This window comes from Urocitellus parryii, chromosome 10 (assembly GCF_045843805.1).
Source record: "Urocitellus parryii isolate mUroPar1 chromosome 10, mUroPar1.hap1, whole genome shotgun sequence".
NCBI classification, from domain to species: Eukaryota; Metazoa; Chordata; class Mammalia; order Rodentia; family Sciuridae; genus Urocitellus; species Urocitellus parryii.
Window position 1 is genome coordinate 49,533,773 of NC_135540.1, and position 13,845 is coordinate 49,547,617.

Genomic DNA, 13,845 nt, shown 5'->3' on the forward strand with positions numbered 1-13,845 from the left:
TGAACTTGGGAGTTTTGCCACTTTTTTTTTTTTTTTTGGCCAGTTTTTCCCCAGCCCTTCCTTATTTTTGAGAGTGGGTTTCACTAAGTTGTTGAGGACCTTGCTAAATTGATGAGGAGGGCTTTGAACTTTTATTTATTTATTTATTTTTAAGTTGTAGACGGGCACAATATCTAAGGATAGAAACCTGCCTCACATGTGCAAGGCAAGCACTCTACCACTGAGCTACAGTCTCAGTCTGGCTTTGAATTTTTAATCCTTCCTTCCTCAGCTTCCCATAGCAGAGGGATTATAGGCTTGCACCTCCATACCAGCTCCATTATACTTTAATGTAAAAAAAAAAAAATAATAGGAGAAACTGCCTAGGGAATTAAAGAAGATAGACACTGTCTTACCTTTTAGGGTCTAAATGAAAGGTATGTACATTTAAAATGTAAAAGAAACATCAGGCACTTGATTTTCAATAAGGCATTTGATTATGTCTCATATGGAACTGGAATTTGAGTAGAAGCTAAAGAAAATGCAAACTACTAGTACCTTAAGCTACTGGTATTGACAACCATTTAAAGGGTACATATGAAGAATAGCAGTTGTGGATTAAACTGGAGGAACCTAACAAATCATCTGTAAATAATGCCTTATGTCATCACTTTACTAATAAATTTTATAGAATAGTGGAACTTCAGCAGCTACAGGCATTTTCTTTGTTGTTGTTGTTTTAAATGAGGAGGCGATACAGGCTCCCAGGAGATAACTTCTTTCTCTCTTTAGGAATTCTTAAAATTCTTTGAACAAGATTGAATAAATCTCATAGGAAACTAATATTTGAAATAGAGAACTGCCCTGCTGGATGAAGTTTCTATAATTAAAATTAAATGAAACAGTTTTTTTCTGTAGTCCTTGTCTTGGTTTCCAAAAATCTGTTCCTCTCCTGACTGACCTACTTAGGTGAGTACACTTTTCTAGTCACCAAGATTCAATACATCAATCTTTTTCTTTCACCTTTTTTTGCCGGGGGAGGGTACTCGGGATTGAACTCAGGGGCACTACTGAGCCACATCCCCCGCCCTATTTTGTATTTTACTTAGAGATAGGGTCTCACTGAGTTGCTTATTGCCTCACTTTTATTGAAGCTGGCTTTGAACTTGGGATCCTCCTGCCTCAACTTCTCCGGAGCTGCTGGGATTACAAGCGTGCACCACTGTGCCCACCTCACCTTCTTTTTCTTTATCTCTCTTTGTTTCTTCTTCTTTAGGCCTTAATGCATTTTAAATTTTACATTTTATATTTAAATTTTTTTTCATCATATTTATGTAGCCACTTCATGAGTTAAACAGATGTTATTAACATTTCATACAAATGTTTATTGAGGGGCCTATAAGGTGATTAGGATGTAAATAAGGAAGCGGCATCAGACAGGTTAAATGACTGACTAATGTGACAGGACCAGTAATTACTATTAGTCCTATGATTCTAACATCAACATTCTTGTCATTACACTATGACACTTCTCATCAACTCATACTTGGTCCATTACTGTAGATGTCTTGTGAGTTTCTCTGCCTCTGTTCTTCCTTCTCAAGTCTATTTTGCATGGCACCATCAGATAAAAAGCTTCCTTTATAATACAGCATAATGAAGTTTTAAATGGCTTCTTATTATATAGAAGGTCGAAATAAGAACTTTATCTCTACTTTAATGCATGACATCTCTAATCAAACTGGAAACATACTTTGACATTTCTGAGAATATGCTTTTGTTTTTATCAGTATTTTCCTTTGAGTTACAAATTCTTTTTTAAAATTTTTTTTGTAGTTGTGTATGGACAACATACTTTATTTTCTTTGTTTATTTTATGCAGTGCTAAGGATTGAACCCAGTTCCTCACACATGCTAGGCAAGTGCTCTGCCACTGAGCTACAGCCCCAGCCCTTGAGTTATAAATTATTGAGTGACAGCTATTACAGTGGTTCCGGATATGTGTGTACCAAACATTATCTGTAAACTAAACATATATACAATAACTACCTTGTGTATTTTAACTCAGATGGGTAGGGAGGTTTTAGTAAAATTGTTGACATTAAAAAGGAGTTATTGGGCTTGTGGTGTAAGTCAGCGGGAGAGTGAATGATTAATATGCATGAGTCCTCCCCACAATCTGGACTCCCCTTGCCCCCCCAAAAAAAAGATAGGGGAGAGGGAGGAAAAAGAAAGAAACCCCTAGAATTCTGGTAATGAAGAATTAGATGGTTTTGTCTATACTTCTGCTTGAATAACTAGAAAAACTAGATTAAAACAAAACAAATAAATACCCCTGTTTAAAGGCATTGCAGGGCCAATATCTAGGACAGGAAGAGGGAGTAGAGATGCCTGCAGCATTTAGGGCTCTTTCCCTTGGAGGTACCTGGTTTTTCCAAAAACAACCAAGAAAGTGAACTTATGAACTTTTCATAAGTTCATAAGACTGGGTAAGAATGGGAAGAAAAACAACTAAAGTTTAGGGTTCTCCGTGGAAGAGATGATACCTCAGGTTTTCAGTTGAGATTGTAAAGTGCTGTGCTTTAAGAATCAGACTGTACTGAAAATAAATTAGAACTTTCCTGGAACTGAATCATACTTGTCCTGAATTGGACTGTAAAGACCTTAGTCTAGCTACCGAACAGAATTTTTAAAAATCCTCTATCAAGGAAAGTAATGTTATCCAGAGTCTCAAAATACCTCTACAATATTCTATATGCAATGTCCAGCACATGTAAGTCACCAGTACATGAAAAGATAAGACCAGTGAAAAAGAAGTTATAGAAACAGAACTCATAAGGATTATGAGGTAATAATTATTTTTAAAAATATTTATTATTTAAAGTAACTATGAGGGCTGGGGATGTGGCTCAAGCCGTAGCGCGCTCGCCTGGCATGCGTGTGGCCCGGGTTCGATCCTCAGCACCACATACCAACAAAGATGTTGTGTCCGCTGAGAACTAAAAAATAAATATTAAAAATAAATAAATAAATAAATAAAAAATAAAGTAACTATGATTAACATATTCAGGAACTTTTTAAAGTTAGGAATAATTGTAGAGACTGGAAACACAAAGAACCAAATGGAAATTCTATAACTGAAATACTTAGTAAAAATCATTGGATAGATTTAATAGCCAATTATATAAAGCTAAAGACAAATTAGGGAAATCAAAGAAAGTTCAGAGGAAAATATGCAGATAGATTTATAGAGAAACAAAAGGGATAGAAAATTTGGGAGAAAAAGTAAAAGAGAAACATGGGATAGTATAAAAAAGGTCTATTATAGGTGGAATTAAAGATTCAGAAGGAGAGGAGAGAGAACATGGAACAAATAACACACAAAAAAAGTTCAACACTATAAATCCTAAGCAAGGAAAAGGCAAAATCATACCTAGTCACGTTGTAGCAAACCTGGTGCAAAGTTTTAAACGTTTAGAAGAAAAATATAAATTACTTTCTCGAATGATAGAAAGGTATAAATCAAATGGTGTGCTCTCCAAAGTACTGAAAGAAAACAACCTAGAATTCCTCCTTAAAAATAATTAACTTTAAGAAATTAAGACAAAATATATTATTAAATAAAGACCTCATCACCAGCATACCTGCCCCAGTGGAAAGAGCAGCCTTTTAGAAGAGAAAAAATGAACTCAGAAGTTATGAGATTTTGGAAGGAATTAAAAGCAATAAAAAGGAAAAATATGTGGTTAAGCCTGAATATTAACTGTACAAAACAATGCTAAATTTGTGTTAAAACACAGATTTAAAACAATAAAACAAATTGAAATGAGAGGGCAAATAAAATGGTCCAAAGCATTTACATTGTTCAGGAAGTAGTAAAAGTAGTAATACACACTAAACTTCTTTTAGAAACCAAGGTCTAAATTCTAAAGTAATTGGAAAAATATTAAAAGAAATATAACTAATTAAAAAGATGGAATAAAAAATACTTGATCAATCCCATAGAAAGTAGAGAAAAGAGGCTGTAGACCAGATGGAACAATACAAAACACAGGATGGCAGCTTTTAAGGCTCATATACCAGCAATTACATTAAATGTAAATTATCCCAATTAAAAGACAAAGATTGTCACATTAGATTCATAAAGACTTATAAAGATATAAAGATTAAGAGATGATAAATACTAGCATGCAGAAAGAGAAAAGACAAAAAAGGCATATCTTGCAAAACTAACAGAAAGATGGTGTGGCTATGGTAACACCCAAGTTGATTTTAGAAAAGAACTAAATACAAAATATAAAACATTCATGTTTAAGAGTATTAATGGGAAACATGAAACATTCAAGTTAAGATAATTTTAAAGGACTTATTTTTAAAAGGACTAATTAAAAATATGTGTGTATGGTATAATAGAATTATAAGGAATAGTTCTGTAGGGTTAACAGCTGGGGATCACTTTTAGGCCCAAAGAGGTAATAGGAAGGAGAATTTACCAGGATCTGGAAAGAGAATTTTGGAGAGTTCATTCTGAGAGACCCGATGACCTTTTTCAAAGTACACATCCAGTTACAAGGTAACCTCTAATGGGGGAAACCAGGGGAAATAAATATTCATATTCTTCTCCACCCTGCAGTTTCCTCTCATCAGATACAAAGTCATCACAGAGTGATGTCAATTCGATTATGCTGTTAACCAAAACCAAAAACATTAGCCACCTTAGAACTAGCCCCATGGTTTGGGATATGAGAAGTAACAAAAACCATCAGTTTCATAGAACCTGCTTTTTAGCTGGTCATGCAGCCTAGATTAATTTTAGCTGCTTTCTTCTACCACATAATGGAACTCTTTTACTAGGTGAGGTAATTGAACCATACATTTTTGTAAGATCTGATTCTTTTTTTTTTTTTTTAAGACCTAAGTCTTAGTGGGGTTATTACAAGATTTTTTTTTTTTTTTGTGTGTGTGTGTGTTTAACTTTTTGCCAGTATAGTTCTAAGAGGCATCTTGGTTAACACCCTACATTCCATGTTGTATCATCCTAAAAGCAAAGGGGACAAAAAAACACCATGTCCCTGAATGTCCCTTTCTGTTCCCAAAAAGCTCTCCAAGTTAAGGGAACAATGAGAGCAAGTTTGGGCTGGAAAGTCCAGATACATATTATCTTAAAGGACAGTGGCTTTCTCTTATGCACACTGGGAACCAGGGCAAGTTAGTATTATCTGTAGAAAGCTACTTTCTTGCATGTATTGCTCATTCTGCTGGTCGCCATTGGACAAAACACCATGAAGGAGGGGAGTGTTTTGCAGGTGCTGTCAGTCTATCACCACTGAATTCTTCTTGGAGCACTCTGACCTCTTGTTAGCTTTCCAATAAACCATGTCTCCCATGCTATTGCTGGGTGCTTTCTTTGTCCTGTCTGCAAACCATCTCACAACCCTGGCACAACTGGGCTATGAACAAGACACACATTTCTACTTCTTATTCCATTGTGTAGCAGCAGTTCAGTTTCCCCTTGTTAAATGGGATCCCTCACACTTTCCAAAAGAACAATCCCTTTATATCTTTTAGTTTACTGTCATAGTTCAAACTTACCAGTGAGCAGCGTCTCTTTCTTGTTCACTGAAACCATATTTCTTGTGAAGCATTTCTCTCTTGTAAACTTGTACATTAGGACCTCCAAAAACAATAAAGTTTCCTTCAAAACCACTAAAGTTTTGGGGACCAAAAAATTCTAAAGTGGGCTATTAGGTATAAGAGAACAACCAACAAAAAAGCATAAATATACACCAAAAGGGGCTGGGGATGTGGCTCAAGCGGTAGCGCGCTCGCCTGGCATGTGTGCGACCCGGGTTCAATCCTTAGCACCACATACAAACAAAGATGTTGTGTCTGCCGAAAATTAAAAAAAATAATAATAAATATTAAAAATTCTCTCTCTCTCTTTAAAAAAAATATACACCAAAAGATACATAAAATAGTGTCCTTAGCAGCATGCCTCATAATAGCCAAAACATCAACAGAAAGTGGATAAATAAATTGTGGTAGGACTGGGGATATAGTTAGTGGTACAGCTGTGGGATCGATTCCCAGTATAATAAATAAATAGTGGTACATTTATAAGACATTTATATAGTATTAAATAGTAGTGAAAATGAATGAACAACTGTCACAGGTAATGACATGGATAAATCTAACAAACATCATATTAAAGGAAGCCAGACACAAAAAGAACACATTATGTATAATTTATAAGAGTTAACTATTGGTAAACCTAATCTTTGTTGTTAGAATTCAGAATAGTGACTATCTTTGGGAAGAAAGTAATAATTAATGAAGGGCAGAGTAATTTAATTATTGATTTAGTTGTGGGTTATATAGTTATCTTCTTTGTGAAAAGTCATTGTTCATAAATGTTAAATTTTTGTAGTATTCTGTATGTATGCTATGCTTCCATTAAGTTATTTAAGACTATGGCCATATCACCCTGAAAGCACCTGATCTCAGTAAGAAAAATTCATATAGGGACTGAGGATGTAGCTCACTGACATAGCTCATGTTTGCATGTACAAGGCCCTGGGTTCAATTCCTAGCACTGTAAAAAAAAAAAAAATCTCATAATTGTACTCTTTTGTGTGGTGTATAATTTCTCTAGCTACTTTTGGGATGTTTATCTTTGTTTTATCAGCTTGACCTAATGTGCATAGGTATGATTTCCTTTGTAATTTTCCTCCTTGTGATTGCTGAGCTTTATGAATCTGTAATGTTATGCTTTTTATCCAATTTGGAAAATATTCACCAGTATTTTGTAAAAAAAAAAAAAGACTATATATAGAGAGACTATTTTGTATCCACTCTTAACATATGTTTTGAGGAAGATGGCACCAGATATTGATTGCCAGTTTTAGGCATGTATTCATTGTATTGGTTAGCCTTCCAAATCTGTGGTCTCCCAGCTGATCCCATAAATTGAACCAAATTTCTAATTTGTTTTCTTCATGTTTCTGTCCAGCTCATCAACTCATAAGCCACTGACAATGAACCAGTTTATAACCTTACCTCAGGACATATTTTCTAAAGTTCTTCCTAGTAGAATAATTTCCCCTTACTGGTATGTTTTAGGTCTACCAATGGAATTGAAGTATAGTAGAGCCTACTCATATGCATCTCTTGGCAGCTTACTGCAGATCCTTTTATGAGCCAACAAGACCTATAATTTTTTATCTTCCATTAAATAGGTCAGAGGGAACTCTTTATGAGGCCAGTTTATGTGGGTTGAAGAAGTGTTGAAGGAGTAGGGCAGTGACTGTGAGAGTTTGACTTACTTGCTCATTCAGTTTACTTGGTCATGGTCCCAGTTTTGTATAGAGTGGACGGTTGCTGTGATTATAAGTTGTATGATTTGGTAGATCACATAATACCAGTTCATATGTCTATTTTCTGTCTACAGGGGGCTTTCAAATGCCATTTGATGGGGTGAGTCAGAGGGTGGCTACAGGGTAGGAGTATGGAGTGCTGGAAGTACTTGTCATCTAGTTGAGGTCTTCAGGTCCTGTGAGGTGTATGGGTGGAGTCCAAAAGCCAGTTAGCAAGTTCTGTGGCCAGCTATTGAGCCTCTATTCCTTTTCCCTGCGCCTTCCTATCCCCAGACTATACAGTCACAAAGTTTCCCTTTATTCTTGGTGGGGCAAAACAGCATTCTTGGGCAGAATCAAGCAAGGTTATCAAATCCAGGAACTCACTTTTGCTGATGCAAAAACTGGTGGTCCATGGGGGCCATTCTTGGCCCTGAACTGGCTTTGTGGGAGGTGATGTAGATAAAATGAAATTGTTCTTCAGTGAATCTATTTTTGGATTTTTTTCCCTCTCTATCTGGAAACTCTTAGCTGGTCTCCTGGGCTTTCAGTGGTTGTTATTCAAATTGGTGATTTTATGGTGGTTTGAGAGCTGGGACCTCCTATTCCACCATCCTGCTGATGTTAGGTAGGGTGCTTTTAGTCTGAATAGCAGTATTTCACACAAAATGCTACTCTCCAGGGGCTGGAGTTGTGGCTCAGCCTACATGTGCAAGGCCCTGGATTCGATCCTCAGCACCACATAAGAATAAAATAAATAAATAAAGGTATTGTGTCCAACTACAACTAAAAAATAAATTTAAAAAAATGCTACTCTCCATGAGTGTACTTGCTCAAAGGCAAAATATAAACAAAAAGTTAAATAAGGCAACATCTAATTGTATTCTATGCACAATAATATCACAAAGCATTAGTCAGATTCCTGGTTTTTAAACATTTAGTTCATTTGCATTTGTAGTAAGCTACTTTCATAAACTTCTGAGGTACATAAGAATCTGTGCTATTATTATTTTGTTATTCAGTAATTATTAGTGATTACATATGCAAATTATAATAAGCACAAAATTTGTAAGGCAAAAAGAAACTTTAAAGATCTATAGAATTAAGCCTTTAATCATGTATGTGTGTGTGTGTGTGTGTGTGTGTGTGTGTGTGTGTGTATATATATATATATATATATATATATATATATATATTTTGTATTTGCCTTTTACTTCCTTTTTTCTTTTTGTGGTACTGGGGATTGATCCCAGAGTCATGCTGCTAGAGCTATATGCCCAGCCGTTTTTATTTTTAGATAGGGTAGATATATGAGATAGAAAGGTTTTTTCAAAACTCATTCTATTCTATGTGTCTTTAGGTGGGCTGGGTTTGGCTCAGTGGTAAAGTGCTTGCCTAGCATGCATGAGGCCTTAAGATCAATTCTCAGCACTGAAAAAAATTTTTTTTTTTACATTAGCACTTCTATGCACTGCTTGGTTTTAGCACCAAAAAGTTTTACGTAAAATTATTTTATTTTTTAATTGGTGCATTATAATTATACATATAATGGAATTCACTGTAATATAATCATACATGCACATAATTGGTCAATTATGTTCTCGAGCACTTCCCCTTTCCTTCTCCTCTCTCCCCACTGTCCCCTTCCTCTACTGGTCTCACTTCTATTTTCTTGAGATTTCCCCCACCCACCCACCATTTTGCTCTCTAGCTTTCACATGAGAGAAAATACATGATCCTTGATTTTCTGAGTTTCACTTAACAGAATGCTTTCAAGTTCTATCCATTTATGTGAAATGACACTTCATTCTTTATGGCTGAAGAAGATTATATATACACACACACACACACACACACATTTGTTTATTGGCAGAAACCTAAGCTGGTACTATAACTTTGCTATTGTGACCCGTGCTGCTATAAACATGGATATGCATGTATCAGTATGCTGACTGTCTTTTGAACAAATAATGAAGAGTGGTATAGCTGGGTCATATGGTGATTCCATTTCTAGTCTTCTGAGAAACATCTATATTGATTTCCATAGTTGTTGTACTAATTTACAGTCATACCAACAGTATATAAGTGTTCCTTTCTCCCCATCCTCTCCAACATTTATCATTTCTTTTCTTGATGATTGCTATTCTAAGTGAGTTGAAATTTTTTTTCTTTTTCTTTTTTTTTTTTTTTTTTTTTGAGATGGCAACACAACTTTTATTAGGCTGGGCCAGCCAGGAGGCAGAAGCAATGAGATGGCAACACAACTTTTATTAGGCTGGGCCAGCCAGGAGGCAGAAGCAAGCTCTCAGCACACAGGGAGAACTGGCCCACCCTCCCATCACAGCCTCTGCTCAGGGCTGGGCCATGGAGGGAGCCGTGTAGGTCTGGAAGCGCTTGTGGGCTTGCTGGTGAGTGAGCAGTCTCAGAGACATGGTGTCCACAGCTGCTTCTAGCCCTGGCTGTTGGCTGATCTCCACCGTGTAGTCATTGACCAGCTGCAGGGAGGCCAGCATGGAGCGACACACCTCAAAGGCAGGCTGGCCTGCCACCAGCTCTGCAAAGGGACACCACTTGTTGAGCTGGGGGAATCGTGAGATCACCTGGTCCCTGTACGTGTGGATATCAAAGGGCACATGCTGCTCCTGTTCCAGGAGCACGGGTTGGATGGTGTCTTCCCAGTCCCTGATGTGCTGGCTCAGCTCTGTCTCCTGGACAAACTTCTGGGAGTTGGCGATGAAGAGCTCCACATTCCTTGGAACCAGCTCCTCGTAGCTCAGGGACTCTGGCATGGCCTCTGCCTCCAGGTCAGCAGCCTCCAAGTGAGTTGAAATTTCTTTTTTTTTTTTTTTTTTTTTTGCTGGAAAAAGCTTTTAATTTTTATTTGGTCCAAGGCTTGGGAGGGGCTCCATGGTGGTTAAAAAGCTGCCTACGGGTTAGAGGGAGAGACTTAGGCCAAAGCCCTGATGCCAGGAGATGCAAAGGAGCCCCATCAAAGGCCACTGTACTCCAGGGCCTCTAGTCATGCTTGAGGGTGAGTCTTTCGAAGAGATACTCGCCCAGGCCAGCCTGGGGGCCCGCCAGACGGTGGAGGTTAGTCAAGTGGTCCCCCATCTTCTTGATGAGCTTCACCTCCTCATCAAGGAAGTGGTTCTCCAGAAAGTCACAGAGATGTGGGTCTGTGCGGGTAGAACCCAAGGCATGAAGATCCAAAATGGCTTGGTTCAGGTTCTTCTCCAGATCCAAGGCAGCTTCCATGGCGTCCAGGGTGGTGCCCCACTCATCTTGAGAAGGTTTCTGCACGTCCTGGAAGAGGGCGCGGCCGCCGCGCTGGTTTTGCATCTTGAGGAGACGCTCGGAGGCCTCGCGCTTTTCCTCAGCCAACTCGCGGAAGAAGTGGCCCACGCCCTCCAGAGCCACATCGTCACAGTCGAAATAGTAGCCCAGAGAGAGGTAGGTGTAGGAGGCGCACAAATGCAAATTAACCAGGCGGTTGACGGCAGCCTCCACCTAGGTGGAATAATTCTGACGAATCTGGGAGGTCATGGTTGGTCGTCAAGAAGGAGCTAACCACAAAAAACGGAGTTGTCTGGTCCTGGAAGCAGGTTCTGGGCGAGCAGATGGTCCCGGAGATTGCAAATGGAGATCAGATTGGAAGGCGGTTGGAAGCTGGAAGAAAAGGGAGTCCCCGGCTCTGTTCCGTCCAAACACTGTTGAAGCAAGAAGCAGATCCGTGGGACCTCCAGGCTCGTTCGAGTTGAAATTTCAATGTGGTTTTGATTTGTGTTTCCTTGACGGCTGCAGATGAAAACTTTTTAAAATATATTTGTTGGTCACTTGTATTTTTTCTTTTGAGAACAAATAGTTCATTTGTCCATATATTGATTAGGTTCTTTTTTTAATGGGGATTGGTGTTTCTTGAGTTGTTTATATATTCTGGGTAGTAATACTCTGTTGGAAGAGTTGCTGGCAAAGATTTTCTCCCATTCTGTAGACTTTTCTCTTCATGCTCTTATTTTATGGAAAATAATTTAAAAATGTTTTTACCATATGTTATTGATCTGTTTTGTTTATCTAATTTTGCTTTTATTTCCAGCTGACTGTACTTCCTCTAAAAGCTGTGGGTAAGGCAAGGCAGTTCAAATATAGTTCCTCATAAACAAAAGGGAAGCATAACTTAAGAATGACAAAACCAAAATCAAAATACCTTTTTTTTTCTTGTTTTATTAGGGATGGAACATAGTCCTTTGCACTTGCTAAGCAAGCACTTTATCACTGAGCTACATCCACATTTAAAAATTTTTTGAGACAAATTCTAAGTTGCTCAGACTGGCCTCAAACTTGAAATCTTCCTATCAGTCTCCAAGTATTTGGGATTATAGGTATGCACCACCATGCAAGCCAATATATTCTTTTTGATAATTTGTTTATCTCTTAAAATGTTTGAGTAAATAAAGTGATAAATTTCATAATTCTGTTTTAATTTCATGTAATAATCATTATATTTGACCCCAAATATAACCTATGGTAAGTCTCAATTGGTTAAAATGTATTAAGTATTCCATTAATTTCATTTCCTGTTCCAATCCACCAATCCATGATTCCTTTTTCTTCTTTCTTATTTTAGGCTTCTTATGTCCTTGTTCACATGTCCTTTTTCTTGATTTATTCTTCATTTAGGTAGAACACATGTTCCATTAGCTCCCAGTGAAAGAATGCATGGAATGTTGAAACTTTGTTTGAAAATTAATTTCATAATTGGTTGATAGATTGGCTTGGTTTAGAATTCCAAACTGTAAGTAATTTTTCTTCAGGATTTTAAAGTATTGATCCATTAATTTTTCTTCAGAATTTTAAAGTATTTATCCTGTAACTTCCATAGTTCCTATTGAAAAGTCTAATACATTGACCATTTTTTTCAATAACTTTATTTATTTTGGTTGATCCCAAAGTGTGTGTTTTATGATCTTTTCCCCCATATTGTATTTACTTTGTATATACCACATAAAACCAATTTTTTTCCCTCCCCATAAACAGTACAAGTTTCTCTTGGTCTTTGTAGGATAGAATAAAAGGGAGAAGGGAGATAAAAAAGAATTCCTGAAGCCTATATGGGGTCTTAAGTATTTTATACTTATCATGATCTTAATTAGGTACTCAATACAAGATTAGTGTTTGACATATTAGCCATTACATTGACCTTTCAGCCCTAAATCAACCACCATACAAAACAAAATGAGTTTTTTTAAAGAGAGTTTAACTATAAATAGTAAACATGAATAAAACCAGAATTTGTTGTCATAAGGTAGTTAGGTAAACCTGTCATTTTTATTTACAACAATAATTTCATGATCTTTTGTTTGATAAGAAGGCAGAGTTGTGGAAATGCAAAACAAATTAAAAATATGAATGAAACAGGATTTAAATTTTAAAGTAAAGTATATCTAAGAAAATATTCCCTAATGCACAATAAGGATTTTTTTTTATTAGTGTGGTTAGGAACTATCTCCTTTTAACACAGATCATATTCTACAACAGAAGAAACTAATGTATGATCTGCACTTTTTACAATTTTAAGGCAAAACTTTATCCACATAGATTCCATTAGCTACCTTTCTTGTAATTGAAATATCAAACCCAAATATTCACACGTACTGCTAAGGGGAAACCAGACACACATACATGAAAACTACATACTGTATAATTCCTTTATATTAAGTTCAAAAACATACTAAGCAAAACAGAACTGCAGTGGTGGTGGCGGTGAAGGGCACAAGGAAGGCCTCTTGGGTGTTGGACAGACATATTGTATATATTGACACAGCTGGTGGTTACATTGAATTGTACACTTGGCCCTTGAGCATTTATTTTTTACTATGTCTCTAAATTGAGGTTATCTGTTTTTCAGTTTCTTAGGAAAAGAAACTCTTAGAAACCTTAAGAACATCATTCAACACAGCATGTTTTGCCCTTGTTGAGATGACAAAGCCTCTGATTGACAGGAAAACAAATACTTAATGGCATTTTCCAAGCTTATCTTCCCTTAAACCACCCTATTTCTAGCCTACCCCTACACCTGAACCACCTTCCCAGAGATGCCTCTTATCTGACCTGCAGAGATTAAATGATAACAACCAATCCAGTTGGCAAGGGTGTTGGAGTCTGAGTTCCATCATTTTCAGGTTAAATAAGCTTTCAAGTTCCTTCTTCCCTCAAACCAAAAGTAAACTCCCAAAAGTAAATAATAATGTAAAAACCAATCTTTCAATCATCACTTTGTATATCATAATTTATATTACCTTAGCTAGTGAATGGGAGGAATCTGCCTTTAAACATCTTTGTGGAATTTCCACTGTAATTTTGACAGTTTTGAACAGGTTAAAACTGTGTGTGTGTGTGTGTGTGTATAATGTTAAAGCTAATATATATTGTAACGGGTTAAAACTATATAATTTATAACGTATGTATATAATATACATATGTAATATAATAAAAATATGCATGTGTATTACATATA